Below are 5,262 nucleotides of genomic sequence, written 5' to 3' on the forward strand. Positions count from 1 at the left end.
CCTGTAATCCCAGCTACTCGGGAGGCTAAGGCAGGAGAATCGCTTGCACCTGGGAGGCAGAGATTGCACGTGAACCGAGATTGCGCCATTGCACTCTGCACTCCAGCCTGGGCGACAGGGTGAGACCCTGGTTCCAAAAAAAAAAAAAAAAAAAAAAAAGGCATAAAAGGCATACAAAGTCTAAAATCGGAGGAACAAGAGACAACTGATGGGGGAAAAAAAAACGGAGGAGACTGCGATGGGAAGAGAGGTGGGGAAATCCGTGGGACAGTTTTCTTATTCTCTGGGTCTGTCCCTTGACCAAGGAACAGCTCAAAAAAAGAAGAGATCTGAAGAAAATTATCTGTGGTTTCTTTTCTGTCTTTTTGTTTCTTGCTTGCTCTTCCAGAATACTGGGAATTGTAACCAATGTGATTGGGCTTGTTAATTTGGTGCCTTGTTTGTTTTTCGGGTTTTGGAATTCTGAGCCAGTCTGTGCTTCCCCAGCCTCTTTCATTTTGTCTTTCGTCTCCTGACACAGCCACCCAGGATGGTGTCAAAGCCTTAGAGCAGAAATGAATCAATATTAAAAGCAAAATAGAGCTTGTTTTCCTTCGTTTCCATGTGAATTCGAAGAATTGATAGAGAATGGAAGTGCCACAAAACAAAATACAAAACAAAATTGAGGCGAGTCATAGACATGACAGACTTGGTTTTGCAAACAATGACACAACCAGGAGAGGAAAAAAGAAAAAGAAAAAAACCCTGGAGGTGCCGGGGATTGAACCCGGGGCCTCGTGCATGCTAAGCACGCGCTCTACCACTGAGCTACACCCCCCTCGCGCTTGTTTTGTGCCAAAATATTTCTATGACCTGTTCCTATTTTCGGGCGGGCTAAGAAGCTTTACTTCTTATTCGCTTTACTGCGTATTGTTTCCTGGCTACCTGAGAGAAGGAAAACTGAATATTATATCGAAAGTCCCGTGCTGGGCCTGGGATCTCCCACTGCAGGTCACCCTCTCGGACGCCAGCTCGACAGCCACCTGTCGGGGTTTATAAGGGAGCCGTCCTGCCTGGCTGCCCCCAGAGAAAGGTCTGTGATGGAGGGATCTCTGCCTTGAAAAGTTGCCAGGAAACTGCGAGCACAATGCAGGAAGATAAAAAGAAAGCCCTAAACTCCGCCGTCGGAATTTAGGTCCAAGTGGGAGAGAAGACAGGAGGCGAACTGCAGATCGGCTTGGGCCGGTCGTAGTTACTGCCCCTGCAGGTTCCCGCGCACAGCCTCGGGGTGGAGAACCTGCGCACGCTGAGTTTCGCGGGCTCTGAGGCTCGGGTGGTGAGTCGCGGAGATGCGTACTGGGAAGAGAAAGCAGCGAGAAGGACGCACCTGCATTTATGGCGCCACCTCGCGGGGGGAATCCTCCACGGAATAAAAAGTATGCAGAAGCAAGGCGATTTATGACTGCCTAAATGCTTCGTGCTCCTGGAGAGTTCTTAGACCTCTCCACTCTTTGGCACACCGGCAGGCGCTTTCTGCTGTTTGCCAAACCTTGGTACGACAGTCAATCCAGAAATGAGCTTCTGGAGCAAATCCTAAATCCCTTTCTGTCTGTTTTCTTCTGATTCGCTGTCACCTTTAAGGGACCTGTTTCTCCTTGGAAACCTGAAAACAACATCTAGCCTATATAGTACCTCCCCAGGTCCAGGGCTGGCCCTCCCGACCAGTCAGAGCCAGCTGGACTGTGCGCCTAGAGGTGGACAGACCGGGGAAACGGCATACTGTATACGTACAATGCATGGGCCACAGGCGACCCTATGACCCAGAGATTAAAGAGACTTAGACTAAGTCTTTTGACTGGGTTCAGGTCACACTACTGCCAAAACACGGCACCTCGGCATTTGAGAAAACAACAGAAGCAGAAACGTCTTTCTCTGGGCGGGCCGTGAAGCGGGCCATGAAAGCTAGCTGAGCTTCTCACTGAAGTAGGTGATAAGACTCATTTCAGAGGGGAGGAAATGTACCTGGAGGAAAGAAATGAAGACACAGAGATGCCAAGGGGAATCTGAATAAACAGACTTTGCTATGTTCATCCCAGTTTATAACCATTAGATCATACCCCCTTTTGTCCAATTATACTTCTATGGGACTATCCACTTCTTCATCAAACCTAAGCATAAAAATATAGAAAGTCCTCACTTATTGTCAGCTGGTTCTTGGAAACTATGACTTTAAGCAAAACAAAACCAATTTTACCATATACTAGACTAATTGATACAACAAGAGTTAAGTTTCTATAGCAAATTTCAGGTCACAAAAACACCAAATTTCTAAATAAAGACTCCAAACACTTCTAATATTAAATATTGAAAAAAATGTGAGCTACACATAAAGTTAAGATTAATAAAAACAAATAATATAATTATTGACCTATTTTTGGTGAATCAGTGACTGCAGTTCTAGAGGTGGTGGGTTAGATCAAGGAATAAATGTTTGCAAAACATCAGTTGTAGGGGGCAATTCCTACCAACACACAGTTCAAAAACAAGAATATGGCGGCTGGCTGATTGCTTTAGCACCATATTGTTTACTATAATGCATTTGTAGGATTATGATATGCTTCCTGAATTTTGATTTTACAGTAACTTGTATTCATTCATGTATTTTTCAACCTGCTTACACCAGTTCAAGGTCCTGGGTGGCTGAAGCCTAATTCCACTCCTCAGGAGGGAACCCACCGTGGACAGGTAGCCATTCCATCGTAGGACTGGCTCATACACATAGGGCTGGCTCATGTTTTTCTGCCCTAGACCTTCCTATGAGTGCTTTTGGGACAACACTGCAGGAGTCCCCAAAGGTGAAAATTTACCCGGGAGAGTTAATAAAAACAAGTATCCCCAGGCCTTACCCCAGAGACTGAGATGCTGAGTGCTTTCAGAGTCTCCAGAAAAGGGCCCAGGAATCATTATGGGGTCACAGATGTCACAGCCAGATCATCTTCACATCTGTGGACTCGAGTGTTATTTAATATTTCCCAGCTGAATTTGATACTCAGGCAAGTTTGAAAACCACTGGGCCTGAAAATCTAGCCACAACAACAGAAACTGAAACTAGGACCTGGGGAAAGTTAGCAAGGGGAGGAGAAAGATTGGAAAGTATTACAAGAAAAACTTGGGACTGTAACGTTTCCCCCAAACTAGGAAGGTCCCGGAAGACCAAAGACAGTCCAGCTTAATAAGCAGGTGAGTTTAGTAGGACTTAGATACAGGGTACTCCTGGGTGCAGCAGGACAGCTGTAGAGATCCATGCTGCCTCCTGTCTTTAAACTCTTTTTCAGTTAATTTTCTGGCTTTTTGCCTACTGTGTTTGAGCAATGAGACTGTTTTTCTTGGGAGGTTCTCAGATACTGTCTGGGATGTTTGTTCTCAAGGACACCTGCTCCTCTGCTGGGCATCGTAGCCTTGGCTCACCACCGGGCCTTCAGGGTTCAGGGAGTAGACATACACTCTTAAGTAACATGGTAGGTGATCTGTCACACTACAGTCCACCCTGCCCCCCAGCTCTTACATTCTTTCTGCCAATCTTATGCGAGACTCCCTGTGTAGGGTGCAAGGAAAGAACCATACAGGTCTATAACGTATAGCCGTGGCTTGTGCATACAGGCCACATCTACAGTATACGTAGCAGCACAAAAAGCAGAAGCTAACTACAATTATAATGTCTATTAGCAAAACATAATTCCCATAACTAGGGAAACTGTGTAACCAATTTGAAAATCATTAAAAGAAACCTAATTAGGTTATATCATAGATCTGAGGTGACAAATGGTTTAAAGTATCTGTGACATTATTCTCTAAATCAGGGAAATAGGTGCAACAGGTAGCACCTAAAAAGGCACATTTTGGGTCTTTGTCACGTTGGTGATTGAGCCTCTAAGTGGAGGCAATCCCTAGTGAGCCCAGGTTGCATTATCAGTGCTATTGTACACGTCACTCCAGTTCTGTCAGGAGAAAGGCAGAGTATTTTAAGGCATATCACTATTATTTGATAGGGAGAGGTATCTGACTGGTTGTTGACTGCTTCGGAAGTTGCAGCTCAGTCTAGAAAGACATTACCAGCTGCCATGAGTAGCAGAAACAACCTATGGGCATAAACACAGGTGGTTAGTAGGAACCCTCACGGGCGTATTCACTCCTGGCAACATTATTATCATTGTATTTTCTCCCATTGGCACTATTAGGGATGCCACTGCGGGCTTCAGGCCTGGACTACGAAACCACACATGGCTTCTTTTCCAAGGACCAGCCATAATAGCGAATTGATAAGTTTCCAGCCTTGCCCATGCTATCCATACTATAATTACTCCAGCAGGTATGGGTGCTGCCATGTGTTGATAAAGTAAGTCTCTCGGAACTCTATCAGGGAGCACAGCTGGGACCACTGCCTCTATGGCAGTTATCACGGCACCCTCCAGTACTATAAAACTAATCCAGTATGGAGGCACATTCCAGCTCCGCTTCAGGTCCCTGTGGCCATCACTGCCTGGCAGATCCACAGGTGTTCTCGGGAACCTGTTTCACCATCTGCCTCAGGAGCATGGCTCAGTGTCTTGGAGGTAACCCTGAGAGTTTGTGGGACATGTCTTACAGGCCTTGCCAACCATTTATGAGGAGTGATGTCATGTGTGCTAGTGGGTGACTCATTTAAAGTTTGTATGGCTTTAGGGAGATTCTTAGTCCAGGAACTTAAAGAGCCATCCTGAAACAGTGCACACATCTGGGTCTTTACCAGGCCATTCTTTCTGTAAGCCCTGCCTCTGTTGGATTGTGGTGGTAAGTGGAACTTCCAGTCTATGTTTTCTTCTTCTTTTTTTTTTTTTTTTTTTTTCTAAGAGAGAGTCTCGCTCTGTCGCCCAGGCTGGAATGTAATGGCGCAATCTCAGTTCACTGCAACCTCTGCCTCCCGGGTTGAAGCAATTCTCCCACCTCAGCCTCCCAAGTAGCTGGGACTACAGGCGTGCACCACCACGCCTGGCTAATTTTTGTATTTTTAGTAATGATGGGGTTTCACCACGTTGGCCAGACTGCTCTCAAACTCCTGACCTCAAGTGATCCGCCCGTCTCGGCCTCCCAAAGTGCTGGGATTACAGGCATGAGCCACTGCGCCCGGCCCAGTCTATATTTTCTTTTGATGCCCAGTGTTGGATATCTTTGCTAGACCCATCAATGTACCAGGGCCTAGAAGATATTGGCAGGGTACCCTTATATATGGTGGTTGGCCTGATA

General features: G+C 46.1%; 1 non-coding gene across 1 annotated transcript; it reads right to left on the minus strand.

The window, feature by feature from the left end:
- Nucleotides 1–745: 745 nt before the first annotated feature.
- On the minus strand, nt 746–817 carry TRNAA-AGC (transfer RNA alanine (anticodon AGC)). The gene has a single exon. It is a non-coding gene; the product is annotated as a tRNA-Ala (tRNA).
- Nucleotides 818–5,262: the final 4,445 nt, after the last annotated feature.

Source organism: Macaca thibetana, chromosome 4 (genome assembly GCF_024542745.1).
Source record: "Macaca thibetana thibetana isolate TM-01 chromosome 4, ASM2454274v1, whole genome shotgun sequence".
Taxonomy (NCBI): Eukaryota; Metazoa; Chordata; class Mammalia; order Primates; family Cercopithecidae; genus Macaca; species Macaca thibetana.